The sequence below is a fragment of the Limulus polyphemus genome, unplaced genomic scaffold (assembly GCF_000517525.1).
Source record: "Limulus polyphemus unplaced genomic scaffold, Limulus_polyphemus-2.1.2 Scaffold1228, whole genome shotgun sequence".
NCBI lineage: Eukaryota > Metazoa > Arthropoda > Merostomata > Xiphosura > Limulidae > Limulus > Limulus polyphemus.
This window is the reverse complement of record NW_013666838.1, coordinates 104215-119850: the sequence shown is the minus strand read 5'-3', so window position 1 is coordinate 119850 and position 15636 is coordinate 104215. Positions and strand designations below refer to the sequence as shown.

The window sequence follows — 15636 nt, the reverse complement described above, 5'->3', positions numbered from 1 at the left end:
AAGCAAGCAAGCAAATAAACAAAAGATAAAACAAAACTGTACTTCAATAAAATATAAATAATTCGACTTTTCACGAGAATCAAGGCTGAAACAATAAGATTCGTTCTTTCAAATCATCCCTCAGCCACGTGAATCCATCCATTCAATGTTTAAATGAACATAATTTTTACTACTGTACTTGAAATAGTCATTAAATCCCATCTTGCGTTTTCAAAATTTCACTCACCTAAACTTTTCACACTAGAAATTCAACTTCGAAATAAAGTATTCTTGGAAAGAAGTTAAACAAAACAAAAACGAACTCCAGCTAACGCATACGGATAAAACAGGTGGTCAGGTACGATAGGTCAAAGTGTTTCTCGAAGACTCCACAGTCAGAGCAACCTCTCGAAGCATGACTAGGACTGGCAGTGACAGCGAACAAAGGAGCAGACGACATGTTGTTAACTTTAAACGACCACCAGGGGGCGCAAGGTTGAACGTTCGGCCAGTCATTGCTCTCTGCATGGGATGAAATGTGTGTAGGTCCTTACCCCTCCCCCAAATCCAATCCAATCACCGGGAGACTAAGTATAGGGAGGGTTGAATGAGTTTAAATAAGTTAGAAGCGCATTCAGATGACGATGGTTCATTTTCATTCGCCTCTCTAAAAACTCGTATATTCACTCGTATGTCTTTACGCCTCTAAAGTTCAAGCCATTTTTTTTTAAATACAATCTTAGCAATTTATTTGTAAAATATCAGTACAATAACAAAAATAATCAGGTTTTTATTGTGCAGCACATTCTACAACTACAGATGAACACAAAACCAATTTTAATGTGGAAAAATGACGTGTAGAAATATATATATTTTTGTTTTTATTTAACACACGAGCTCATCTGTTAACAGAAAATGAGTTTAAAAAAGAAACGTACAATTAATTTGTAACTAAGTAAAAAAAACACGGATGAAAAGCTTTAAATACGGCATAGTAAAATATCATTGAAATAAATTAAACTCAATTGATGTACTTTAAACCTAAATATTTTTGATAGAACAAATTAAACGTAATCTACATGTCATTATACTTCAGGTAAGTTTCTATTTAAAACCTTATTCTAGATATGACGTCATTCGAAAGTAATTTTAACCTCTGACTCTAATGTATTTCTTTCCAGATTAAGCTATGATACGTGTGATTTTTTTTAACTTTGACTTTATAGCAGTGTAAACATATTATCCGTGTAAACTTTGATGATTTCATAGTTCTCTGCTCTCACGTTAGAGTGGTTACATAACTTAGCAAAACGTTCAACACTGATCGCTCTCGCTACGCTCGGTATAAAACAAAGTACAAATAATATAAAACGTCTTATCAGAATGAACCAGAATTTTCAGGGGTTGATAATCCTATCTCGACAACACACACTGATGGATACAATGAGTTAACGTAACAACTTAACCATATGGTTAATGCTAATTGATAGGTTTGGCTAGTCAAGTGGAAGCAGACATACACGAATATGTGCTTAGTTTATAAAGAACAGATTAGAACGAAATTTAGAACACTTGTATCTGTACCATCACAAAACTGTTTAAAGCATGATAATATGAGACGATATCTTTATGATTTTATTATAATAACTTTTACATTCATACTCGCGCAGGAACAATATTCTGTAATCTAAAACTACGCGTTTTTAACCCACGAATCAAGTACTTACAAAATATACATCGTCAACTAGCCTAACATTTAATAAGCTGAATAATGAGCATATTCGATCATGTATATATATATATCACTAACTATAAGTGGCATATTCCCTTTGTCACTCTGTCGAGAACACTTTTACGCTCCTTTCTGGTAATGCTCAACAATATACATTGTCGCTTAGCAACATAACTATCACCTGATTGTTCTTAGGTCAACTATGGTGTTTATGTTGAATGCTTAATATTCATGTTGATTTGTTAGAAACTTTTTTTATACAACTTCATGATATAACAGCAAAATACTTTAATTCGGAAGTTTTATGACGTTGAGTTGTAGCCAAAAGCAAAGTAAAATTTACCAAGTTGTGTTTCAACTAAGCCTTACGTTACATTTACGTATTATGTCTAATGCTTAAAGTTGATTACAAATAGACCTACTATTACTAACATTATAGAGTCAGTGTTTAAAAAGTTTTAAGTGGTGAATAAATGTTAATCAATAAATATTCTTTTGGTATTTTAACACATATATTACCTACTTGGCCTTAAAACATAAAGAAAAATAAACGTTTATTACTATCAAGAATATTTTATCCTTTGTACAGTCGAAATAGTTGAAAATTTGTGTCGGAATGTCCGCACTATGTTTTCTACTTCCTGACCTAGAATACAGTAAAAAGGCTCAAGAGTGCTTTTTAAGTTTCTTTCAGACGTCATTTTGTTCACGATCACATTTAATTTTTCTGCATAGTTTTTACTAAAAAATGTGGTAATTAAAAATCACTTCGAGACTGAGGAAATTGGTGAAGAGTAAATGCATTATAGAGGTACAGACAAATTTGTTTTAGTTAAATTCTATAATTTTCGTTACTCATTCAACAATGATTTCCCTTCAATTTTGACGACTTTTATACTAGTATATCCAACAGTGGTAGGGAATAACCTGTAGTCTATAAGTCTACATTTGGTCAACTTATAGAGGGAACTCCTTACACTTTACTAAAGAATTTAACTAACAAACAAAATATTTCGCGGAAGTTGTAATTTTGTTTGTTTTCGGAAATTCGCGCAAAGCTAATCAAGGACTATTTGCACTAGCCGTCTGTAATTATTTTCGGATGTTCTTACAAAACTAGTAAAAGATTACCTGCGCTAGCCGTCCCTAATTCGTAACCGAAAAATTAGCGAGAAAGCATCTAGTCAACAGCAAGCAACGCCAACTCTAGGGCTACTCTTGTTTGACCGTATAGTGGAATTTGACTGTTACCCTTATAATGCATTCTAGAATACAAATATTAATACGATTTTTTGGGGGACGGGAGAAGTATCAGGACATGAACCCACAGAATCATAATCCGGCAGACTAACTATTAGGCCACGATCGATCCAGTTTGCATTACAGTTAATATGTACGTACTGGGTTTTTCTGAGAAACTTACATGTAAATTTAAGGGTAGATACACAGCACTGGAAAGATAAACTAATGTTTGCGTTCTTTGGTATGGTACTTCAAGTTTGTGTTTGAACTACTGGATTGAATAATTGCATTTTGGTATTAAAGCTATTTATATTCAGCTTCAGGTTTTCCCCCAATAACGAAACGTATTATGATGCAAGGAATGTTTTCTTAGTCGACGCACAATACTCCAAAACTGTGAAATACCGCACAGATAGATAAGATGCACAGTCTGTATAAATAAAACATGTCCACGTTCATCTAGTGTACAAAAATGAAGGACCTTGAATTATTCTGTAGGATATGTATAGTACAAAACTGTTAAGTGGAAAACATATTTGGTATTTGATACTTAATAACATTGAACATTTGAGCACCACAAACGCCAGTTGCTACTCACAGAACCAAATATAAACTTAAATGAAATGATAAGATACATCTATGTATAGCTTTAGACGTTCAAAAAACGCGCGGTTTTATTTCGTCTCAGTTTAAGCGTCGTTGTTGTTTCAGTTACATACATACATACGAACATTGTGTTACCGCAAAATTATATTACTTTAACACGTTTTTATTTGTAGAAATTAAGTTAATAAGCAAACAAGTCTTCAAGCGTACATACCTTGCCGTTTGTACATCTTAATGACGTAACCATCCAGAAACCTCACATGCTTATAACTATTTTAGAACATAAAGCTAATAAAATTACCCACTGTCGCCTGCCTACATCGTGTTTAGTTTTACAGTAAGCATTTAAGTCCATCTGCTTAAAGCTCGTTTAGCCTTACAATAAGCTGATATAATTAGCTGAGCTAAATCGTTTAAAGCACTTTTAGTGTTATAATAAGGAGTTAAACTCACCTGCTTATACTTGTTTGTTTTAAGCAGATAAATTCAGCTGCTTATAGCCCATTTAGTGGTGCAGCAATCGGATACAATTATTTCTAATATTATATTATTATACAACTGTCTTTTTCAAAGAAAAGTGTACTTGAGTAGCAGTCAAAAACCAGGAGTACTGGTGACACATACTAGACAAATATTGAACAGTTTTGTCACATATATGATACTTTTATATAACTTCCGCTAATTTATCTAATCATGATTCTGTTGCTGCAATAAGAAAAATCACTCCTCACCTGAGATCAAAAGTTCCAGTATGAATTTCGCAAGGTAAACTGGGAACACGTAACTATAGCAACCTGGCGCCAGAACTAGGAAGTGACAAAAGTGAAGGAGCAGTCGCGTAGTGATGCCTGTCTGTATTCTGTTATAGGCTTCCTGCTTATGGTACTGGTACCGATTCTTCTCTTCACACACACTAGGCAAACTGGGTCAGCAGTGAGGGCTATTCTAGAATTAGAAAAAAATAAAATAAACAAATAGAAAAATAGGACAAAGAACGTTACTAGGACAAGCTCGAGGTCTCAACGTTGTCAGCTTTGGTAGGTAACCAACCATTCCTGGCTCTTACTATCCATTGAACCGAAACTTGGAATAGGAGAATCTTAGGAGAAAGGTGCGTGTTTTCTATCGCAAAATTAAATATGAATATTTTAACGAACTTAGCCGCCAGTTCATGGTGGAATACATTGAAAAAAATAATAACTTCTGTTGTCATGTCAGTGTGCGTACATCACATTATGTAAATAGAAAACAATAACAACAACAACAAAAAAAAAAAACAACAACACATAACAAAAATCACGTTGTATAACACCACACCGTGACCGTTTATGGAGGTGTTTCTGTATTCCGTGACGAACGTGCATAAATGGCTGGTCAAGCGAACCCGTGCTTTGGAGTTACTTTTGAAAAGCGTGAAAAAAAACTGTTGTGAGCATTTAGTGGTTCTACAAACTGTCGTACCTAGACTTTCAGCTATGCGCATACTTAATGTTTTAACCATTCTTTATCTACTGAGGGAGGTATCATTGCTGTAAGCTCTCGTGCCATCCGGAATGCAACATATTGCTAAGCTACAATCGTAATTCTGTATAATAGCAATTATATGTACGTAATATACACGATTTGGTGAAAAAAAAAATTTTTCGAACAAAGCTGGGTTTACAGCGGGGTATCGAGCGCCAAATTTTAGTGTTTTAAGTTCGAAAATTTACCCACCGGGGAAACAAAATAAAAAAAAAAAATGATTGGAGCAGTGAAAATTCCCAGGAAAATATGAACATCTAATAGTAGGTAAATAAACAATATCGTGTAAAGTATTCTGAAATACAGTTTAAGTATATTGTTAAGGAATAATACCGGATTTGTAAGAATAAAAGTTTCGATACTTTTCAAATGTTCTCTTCAGTCCAACGTTTGTTTGCGACGTCGGAATGATTGTTTGTAATTAAGCACAAAGCTATAAAATGGGCTATATCTGTGATCTGCTCACCACGGGTATCGAAACACGGATTCTAGCATTGCAAGAAGTCCGCAGACATGCCGCTGTGCCACTAGGCAACGTCGGAATGAAGAGGTCGTGTGATAAGTGTCGAAACTTTTATCCGTATAAATTTGTTGTTCCGTAATAGTGGATTCAAACTTTGTTTTAGACGGAAATCTGTTTCACAATGTTTCATACTTTCGGCACACTGACCAGAAGAAATGTTGTTTTATTTGAAGTTATGCACAAAGCTACACAATGGACTATCTGTGCTCTGCCCACCACGGGTATCGAAACCCGTTGTAAGTCCGCAGACATACCGCTGTACCACTGAGGAGCAAGACATGTCATATCAACCACAGTTATGGCACGAACTTTCTAGCTCTTAACTGTCAGGGATTTCTTTCTTTCTTTCTTTCTTTCTTTTGTAAATTATATTATAAATAACGAGTTCTTACAGAGTGGAAAGTAATTACACCAGGCAAACTGTAACCTCTCTTATGTTGACTTGAACCGTTCTACCAAAATACCTAAAAATACCATAGTGCTGTGACATATGAAAATAGTACTAATCATGTCTGTTTACATATGTGTGTATATATAGACTGCTGCAGAATGACAAGAAAACAAATACACGTGCTTGAGAACGGTAGGTACTTGATCTCGATTTACCATATACCGGAAATATTAATCTTAAACAACTTTGTTTCGAAGTGCATGGCAGTTGAAAAATAAGACAAAATGTCGTATACATAATATAAACTCGGATTTTTTTATTTCTGAAGGAAAACTGTACTGTTTATGGTAAAGAAGACACAAAATATAGTTTTAAATAACTTCACGATTTCTTTATTATAAATATGTCATCGATTGTAGCAGGATTACTTAAACCTCTCTCTTCGTCGGATAACACCGACACCAATTAAGTTTAACAGTGCTGTATGAAAACGTATTTAACAAATTAGTCCTAGCTATAACAGTTATATTAATGAACAAAACGGGTCCAAATACAAAAACTGAATTACAGACGCTGAATAAAGTAAAAGAATCAACAGGGTACAGGCTATAATGTGGGATATAAAATGAGTTTTGGAGGTGACTGCGGAAGTAGTACCCACATTGCGGTGGAGATACACCATCTACCAGTTTTGACCTCTGTTCGCCAGTTTCACATGTTGAAGAAAAAAAAAAATCAAACAAATATGTTAGGAGAGCCAGATGTGGGTGCTCAAGCTCACAACGTCACACATCTGTATCACCTTTCACTGCCTGCAGACAGTTGTGGGAAGGTGACTGTTCTCCAAAGTAATAAAAAAAACGAAAATAACGGGTAAGTAAAATAAAGTTACCTCCCGATGTTGGCACTACAGCCCCCTATTATAATGAGATTGATCGAAACATTATAACGTCCCCACGGCTGAAGGATCGAGCATTTTCGATGGTAGGGATCCGAACCCGCGACCCTCAGAGTACGAGTCGGGCGTCTTAGCCACCATGGCCCCCCCAACCTAAGCTTCCGTTACCGTAACAAATGCGTTCCAAACTGTAAAACTTTGAGAGTGACGTCAAGTCCTACTGATCGATTAGACAATGGTAGGGAAAGAGTTGGCGGTGGCTGCTTTTACCAAGTCCATCAGGTTAAATTTTACCAAGTTTATCAGGTTAAAATTTGGAGCTTTTTGAGTAGCTTTAAAAAAAAAAACGAAATAATAAAAACTTATTCGATAAGTTTAAGTTCTTATAACTTATGTTGATACGTTGACAAATCAAATCATTGGTAGTAAAAGCTTATTCTAATTACTTATGTAAAACTCATTACAATAAACTGATGTTATAGTAAAACAACAACAAACGTGATTTGTTCGCGTTTTACCATTATATAGGTCACTGGTTAGGCCTCATTTAAAGTATTGTGTTAGGCCTTGGACTCCTTACCTAAGGAAGAACACTGAATTGTTGGAAAGGGTTCAGAGTAAGGTTACTAGGATGATGCCTGGGATGGAAAGGTTGTAATACGAGGATAGCTTAGGATTTTCGAAATTGTTTTCTATTGACAAAAGAAGAGTTGGTGCGTTTGTTTTAGAACAAAACCACATAGGGCTATCTGATGTATCCCCCGCAGGAAATTGAACTCCGGATTTTAACGTTGTAAGTCCGTAAACTTACTTCTGTCCCACCGGGGGACAAGAAGAGTTAGAGGATTGTCGAGGTAATTGTTAGTGTGATGCATCATTTTTTTTTAAATATAATTAATGGTGGGAATAGCTGGGCTAGAGGATACAAATATAAATTTTAGAAAAGCAGGAATCATCTTCAGCTAAGTACTTATTATTCTAACAGGGTAGTTGACCTTTGGAATGTGTTGCCTTCAGATGTGATGGATGTAGTAAATTTAAGGCAGTTTAAGAAATGGCTTGATAAATATTTATATGATAAAGGCTAGCTCCGAGTATTTCATTTTTATTTAAAGTTTAGTTTAGTGGATGGGACGGCCTAGATGGACGAACAGGTCCCTTGTTGTCTTTAAAGTTTATGGAGATGTATAATAGCTACAGTGCATGTACTGAAAAACACGGATGAAACCAAACACACAGCAATAACAATATAGGACAATTAAGTTAACTCTTGATCACGCATAACTAATGGGGTAAATAATTACTGCCGTTTTATGTTATTGAGGCGACAACAATCTTTACTGTTCTATCTAAGCACGGTTTGATGTACACACTACAGTAACTGAAGTTGGGGTAATACAGTTTTTGATGTACACACTACAGCAACTGAAGTTGGGGTAATACAGTTGACATTACATCATACTGAAGATTATAGCGTTTCAAGTACATTGGTAAAATTAACCGGTAAATGTTATTATTCGAAATGTATCTCACACAGATAAATTGGTATTTGTACACGAATGAACAATGGACATTATTATGTTATATTTTAACTACCTTATTAATTTCATTCAGTTATTCACTTCCAAGACAATCCTCATCTACTTAAATCATTAACCGAAGGTTTGTTTGTAGTTAAGCACAAAGCTACACAATGGGCTACCTGTGCTCTGTCCAACACAGGTATCGAAACACGGTTTTTAGCGTTATAAAGTCGCAGACATGCCGCTGCGCCACTGGGGGCATTAACCGAAGAACGTGTTATGTTAAGTTTGAATCGACATGATAATAAAGCGCCAATTAAGCATCAACGTCGAGTTCATGCAACCTAAAATACAGGCAAATAATATTAAAAGAGTATTTTAGGAAGTGCAGACGTGGAATTTTTGATTTAAATCCAAAACTCTACACTCAAATATGGATATAAAATTAACAGTAACTTAATGAGTCGTAAAAGGAAAAACAAATGCACGTGCTTTCTAGGGCTTCCAGTGTCTGGAAAACGTTTATACAAATAAAACATGAAAGGAAAAAAAAAAAATGCTGAGAGTTAGAACAAAGTATTCTTATTTTCAAATTTAACGTTTAAGATTTGCTTTTTTTGTAATGAAACAAATTAAACTTTTTATTTGTTCTCGCATTTCGTGTAAAACTAGAACAAGACTAGCTGCGCATAGACATCTCTAATTTTGAACTGACAGATAAGAGTGAAAGCAACTAGTTAAAAGCACCCACCGCAAACTCTTTGGCTACTCTTTCCTTATCAAATTAAAAGCACCCATCGCAAACTCTTTAGCTACTCTTTCCTTATCAAATTAAAAGCACCCACCGCAAACTCTTTGGCTACTCTTTCCTTAGCAAATTAAAAGCACCCATCGCAAACTCTTTCCTTATCAAATTAAAAGCACCCATCGCAAACTCTTTAGCTACTCTTTCCTTATCAAATTAAAAGCACCCATCGCAAACTCTTTCCTTAGCAAATTAAAAGCACCCATCGCAAACTCTTTAGCTACTCTTTCCTTATCAAATTAAAAGCACCCACCGCAAACTCTTTGGCTACTCTTTCCTTATCAAGTTTAAAGCACCCATCGCAAACTCTTTGGCTACTCTTTCCTTATCAAATTAAAAGCACCCACCGCAAACTCTTTGGCTACTCTTTCCTTATCAAATTAAAAGCACCCACAGCAAACTCTTTGGCTACCCACGGCTGAAAGGGCGAGCATGTTTGGTGTGACGGGGATTCGAACCCGCGACCCTCAGATTGCGAGTCGAGCGCCCCCTAACCACCTGGCCTATTTTAGAGAGAAAAAGTCAAAATTACCCTTTAGTTACTGTGATTTGATATTGCTTAACTGTCGAGAAAGAGAAAAAAGAAAATCAAAGCTTTCGAAGATGTATTCCAATTGTGAACGTTTGAAAAGGGAACTTCAATCTGGATATTTTGGCCAATAGTTTTGTTCTATATCTGGTTGTAAAAAAAAAAAAAAAGGTTTATTATTATTATTATTCAGAAATAATTCTGGAAACACACATGACAGTCACAAACAACGGGTATTGGCAGATACAAGAGAGTTCTTGAAGTAACGGGTTCGAAGCATTATCACAGAAACTACAAAAGATATAAAACAAGACGTACCATACACTAGTATTTTATACGTGAGCCTTTTGCTTTTTCAAAGAACTGCACGTTTTGCTTTCCTTCTGCCGTACAGGTTATGAACGAATGACTATCGGATGTTGTTCTGAGTGTTCTGTATGAGTTGGAATGGCATGATGAACCAGAATCTGACTGTACGTATCAGCAGTCAGGGTTCCATAACTTTTGTGCAGATCACCGACATAGTTTACCGGGATGTAGATCAAAACTGCCCCCCCCCCATGTTTATTTTACTTTTTGCACATATTTTACAATGACTACATAAAGTTTTACTTTCCGCTGTCGTCGATTGTTGCCCAATCATTCAAATTTGGATTCATCTGTAAAGGGCACACATCTCCAACTTTGCCTATTCCACTGTATGTGACTCGATGCCTATTTTGACCTATTGGTTAGTTATCTCCTCTCAACAAACGGTTTTCGAATAGCTATAAACCATTGGGACCATTTGGTGTTCATGGGTATCCCATTATTCTATAGTCAACATTCACATCTGTATTTACAATGAGGTAGCGGTCGAAATCTGTACTCGACCTTCGTCTATTTCGCAAATAACCCTGAAATCCTGAACATTACTTTCGGCCGCGACTCCTTTTCTCTAGTTATCACCAGGGGAGGCGCGCGCCGGCCCAAAACATGCTAAATATTAAAGAAAAAACACGTCTGTTTATTATTTACAGTTTGTTTATTTCGTTTTAATTGTATCACAGGGGTCTCTGTACGACTTCTCACTTTTTAAGAGTTTCGGTTTTCTACCTCGCCCACTTATGTTATTAACAGTGCCGGTTTCACTCATTCAAAGTATTGCATAACCTCCTAGTAAAACAGTGCTTGGCGTGGAGTATCCTTGAAGAGTCAAAACTTTGAATTTTACACAGATGTCATACGGTATTCAGTCATGAAAGCCATGACTATATTAAGGTACAGGACACTTCTTGGTCGGGTTTTAGGTCGTGTTCGACCGACTTGGGAGGGTGAGGTGCAGTTGGGGACTTTTTCCTTCCCCTTTGACGGCATATTTATTAATTACACTTTCTTGTTTCGAGAAAATACTACACAGATTACAATCTCGAGATCAGGGTTCATACACTTCGCGGGTAATTACAGTGGGTCATTCTTCCCTGTTCAAGGCCATGTCCATAGATGTAAAACTTGTAGCATTTAGTGTTTTACATGTCCTACACTTCCAAAACGGTTCCGTTGACAACTTACCACTTCTTCACTATATGCAGTTATTAAATGCGTATTTTTACATAAATATCCTTTTGATATCTTAATCTAAGCGATATATTTAGGCGATATTTACGAGTGGCATTTTTCTTATGATAGATAATAAGCGGGGAGAGATACTTAGGACTGTTATCATCATGTATGATATACTGATCTATGGAGCTCAGTAGGATTCTCATTCGATCACCGATGAATTTGTCGAAATATCTGAACAGTTCGTAAGTAATCTGTCCTGGAGTTGCTATATGTTTGTATATTTTTGCACGAATACATAATTTGTTATTTTAGGAACTTTGAATGCTGTGGTGATTACAGAGTTTTGTTGTTTGTAATTCCTTTATGTGTTTGTTTGTTTTTGGTTACGCACAAAGCTGCACAAGGGCTATCTGTGCTCTGCCCACCACGGGTATCGAAACCTGGTTTCTAGCCTTGTAAGTCCGCAGACATACCGCTATGCCACTGGGGGGCTCCTTTATGTGTGTCGGCGCAATGTTAATCAACGCTGGACGGGCGTATGTACTGTTTATAAATGTACATGATATTTTTTAGGGTTGTCCGACAGTCTCCTAGAGACTGTTTGCCCGTCGCCACACTTTATTTCTGATTTGTAATTTATCCATGTTAACTTGGAATCGTAAGTTAATCCTAAGGATTTTACCGACGTGAAAATGTGGAGATTTAGTTCCATTTAGGTATAATCCTGGTGGGTGTTTTGATCGATTTTGATAATAGTACCAGTTTTACTTTTGGAACACTTATTTCAATTCTATGTTTTTTGGCAGAATTCAAATAGTAGATTTAGTAGTGGTTGTAGTTTGTGGCGGCTATAGAGGGGGTCAGCAGTGTTCAACAATTTGGTTTAGTAATGGTTGTAGGTTTGTGGCGGCTAGAGAGGGGTCAGCAGTATTCAACAATTTGGTTTAGTACTGGCAGTAGGTTTGTGACGGCTAATGAGGAGGTCGACAGTACTGAACCATTCAGTTTACTACTGGGTGTAGGTTTGTGTCAGCTATCCAGGGGGTTAGCAGTATTCAGTCATTAGGTTTACTACTGGTTGTAGGAGCTAACGAGAGGGTCGAGAAACTCTTTCAGACTTCCACGTCGCCTGCGAATTGAGAGGTAAGACTATATAGTTTGGGTCTGTTAAAGCCATGTCACTTACATACACGATGAGTACAATAGGGCTAATTTTGACGTGGCTGCTAGGAAAGCGGACAGTCTATTACTTATTATTTTTTTTTAATGTTGCCTACACAGCAGGTCAGCCTGATTGAACAATAATTTTCTGGTTTATTGGCTGGTTTGCATTCTTTTAGGAACATAAACGTTTGCTTACTTCCAAGAGGCTGGGATATAGCATGTGTTGAAGGATAAATTAAACAGTGCTTGTTAAGGAGGATGGCTCGTACGCCATCTTCTCCTGGCGAGCATGTTTGGTGGGACGGGGATTCGAACCCACGACCCTCAGATTGCGAGTCGAGCTCCCTAACCATCTGGCCATGGTGGGCCTTATGAATGTGGTTACTTCGGTTTTTGTAATTTTGTTTGTCACTTCCCTGCTAGATCATACTGGACATTTGTAACTAATATCTCCAGTTCATTGGCTTTATACTGGTGTGACAAATTCTGATTGGTTGGAGTACGACCAATCAAAGTATAAATTAAATTATGAGCACGTGACTGAACTTTGGTGTACTTAATTTTCATAATACATATAAATTCTGTAATGGCCACTTTTTTTTTTCTTAAGTAAGTATCGAAAACCCCACAATTGTTTCATACAAACAACAAACCGTATACGATACAAATATTATAATAAACACGTACAATCTGAATGCAACCATACAGAAAGCACGTTAAAAAAGGTATATGTTAATATTTTTAACATTTGTATTTCTACTTACAACACAATCGTTATATTTTGATTTTAGTTTATCTCGAGACATGCATCTCAAGAGAATATATTACAGTACAACAATGGTAATACAATTTGAAATTACGCACAAAACAGCCACAGTATATCAATAATGTACTAAACAAATATCATAATTTCTTTCTACGGTTTGTTTTCAGTTTTTCTTTTAAATTTTCGTCTTACGAGTTTGATTGTGAAAGTTGTTTTTATCGATTCATTATGATGGTGACTACCAGGTGGGGGGTGGCCGCTGTGCACAGGCTCACAGGGTCCGTGCCCCCCGAATTTATCTTATGTAAACTATATTATATTGCAAGCATATTTTAATTACTTCGAATATGAATTTTTGGGGTCCAAGTCCCGAATATTTAATGTAGCTATATCGACGCCCCTTGGTAATTATTGTCTGAAATTTTTGTCGATCTCATCTTTAACCCTAACTTCATCACAATACAAATGATTTACTTTGGATTGGTCTGTTTGAAAATTTAACGTAAGGCGACAAATCTGTGCTAACCATCGCTAATTTCGAACTAACAGACTAGAGGGAAGAAAGATAGCTAACAGCGACGGTCCACTCTTTGGCTACTCTTGTTAGACCGAGTTTTTGAGGTAAGAAGAGCAAACCATGAATCCTCGGATTCAATCTCCGGACACTAATCGCTAGGCCTCATTCACTTTCGGAAATATCATTAGTAACATATTATTTTACTTAATTATAATTATTACTAAAAAGTATGTAATATTCATACCATTTCATATTAATGAACACAAGGAATCCCATACCTCGTTGTTGTATTAGATTTTTTAATATTCAGAGTACCTTCCAAAACGGCTATCATTTTACAGTATACTTGTTTTTTTAAATCGAGTACGTATTAAAAACCGATCACAAATGAGGCTTTTATGTTTATATAGATTACAAAATAAACGTTTCCCTCTGCAAGTTTCATGGCATTCAAGACGTAACCTAATAGAAAACTGTAAGTAGCAGTTAGTAACAAGCACAATGGATGTATTCCCCGTCAAGGTTTTGTCACAAGCTCACCCTTCACCCGGACAAAATCTCTGGGCAAAATTCCAAAACAAACAAATTTCACACACGTACGCACACACACGTACGTAGTCATGTCTTTTGTGCGTAAAAAAGCAAACCCAGTATCAAATAAATAAGTTAATTTTACTTTGTGAATTAAAATATTTGCAGTTTATTCTTTAAAAAAAGGCATTTAGAAATAAAAAGAAGATCCAAGTTGGCCTAAAATATAATCTAAATTAAGAGCACTTGAAATATTACAAACAGATGTATTGTTTGGAACAGTATGGCAAACAAGTTGGAAATGATGGGGTCGTTATAATGTCACGGTCCTTCCCTCTAGCCTTACACTGCTAAATTAGGGACGGTTAGCGCGGATGGCCCTCGTGTAGCTTTGCGCGAAATTCAAAGAAAACCAAACCTCTTCTTCCACTAGTGACTTTATGTAACGTACACGCTAACGAGAATCGTAAGCATATCATTATACACGCTACGCATCTTTCATGTTAAAAACGTTGCATCGGGGCTGTAAGGGCGAGCATGTTTGTGGGCTACTCTATTACCAATGGATAGTGGGATAGACCAGGACGTTATAACGACCCCACGGCTGAAAGGGCGAGCATGATTGGTGAGACGTGGATTCGAACTCGCGATGGAAAGAGAGGAACACAGAATAAAATTATAATACAAACAATTTAACAAATTATACAAATTTCTCTCTCTCTCTCTTCTTTTTTTTCTGTTAAATTGACCATCTACTACGTCTTGAAAAGTAAGTGAAAAATTTAGGTTTCAAGCATTCACACAAAGTACACAAGCCGTCCCTAATTTTGAACTTATAAGACCAGAGCGAAGGGAGCACGTACGACCCCAACGTGAGGTTTTTTTTTTTGCGTAACGAGACCCACAGATCCATAGCCAGGCACGCTAATCGCTGGATAACCCCCAAAAAAATCTTTCATCAATAGAATGATGGGTTTATATACAAAAGGTTACAACTAACACTTCTGTTGAATTTGAGGAAGTACCAGTTAAACCTTGCAGAAAGATATGATCATGTCAAACACGTAATAACATAAACCTAACTTTCGACAAGTTAAACTGTTATATAAGGAAAGTGTTCTTCTCCATTTCATTTGCAATGTTCAAAGGCTCCCACCAAATTGTAAGAATTGATTACATAAAACGTCCAGATTTCAGTGCATAACAGAAGGAAGACAAATCTATCGAAAGTACGCCATTTAAGTTGTCATGGACCACGATAATGGTTCATAATAGGGATCGCAAGAAATTGCACAAAACCCTACTAGAACGTTCGGGCAAAAAGGATCTTAAACAGTAATAATTCAGTTCAAGCAATGATT

At 36.2% G+C, this 15636-nt stretch overlaps 1 protein-coding gene across 2 annotated transcripts in view; it reads right to left on the bottom strand.

Annotated features, from left to right (window-relative positions):
* Positions 1-15636, bottom strand: part of LOC106462699 (protein roadkill-like) — a 69640-nt gene that overhangs the window by 38841 nt on the left and 15163 nt on the right. For both annotated transcript variants that reach the window (XM_022390020.1, XM_013922644.2), the window contains exon 2: positions 4291-4504. The gene's annotated coding sequence lies outside the window, so the exon portion shown is untranslated. The remainder of the gene's footprint in view (positions 1-4290; positions 4505-15636) is intronic.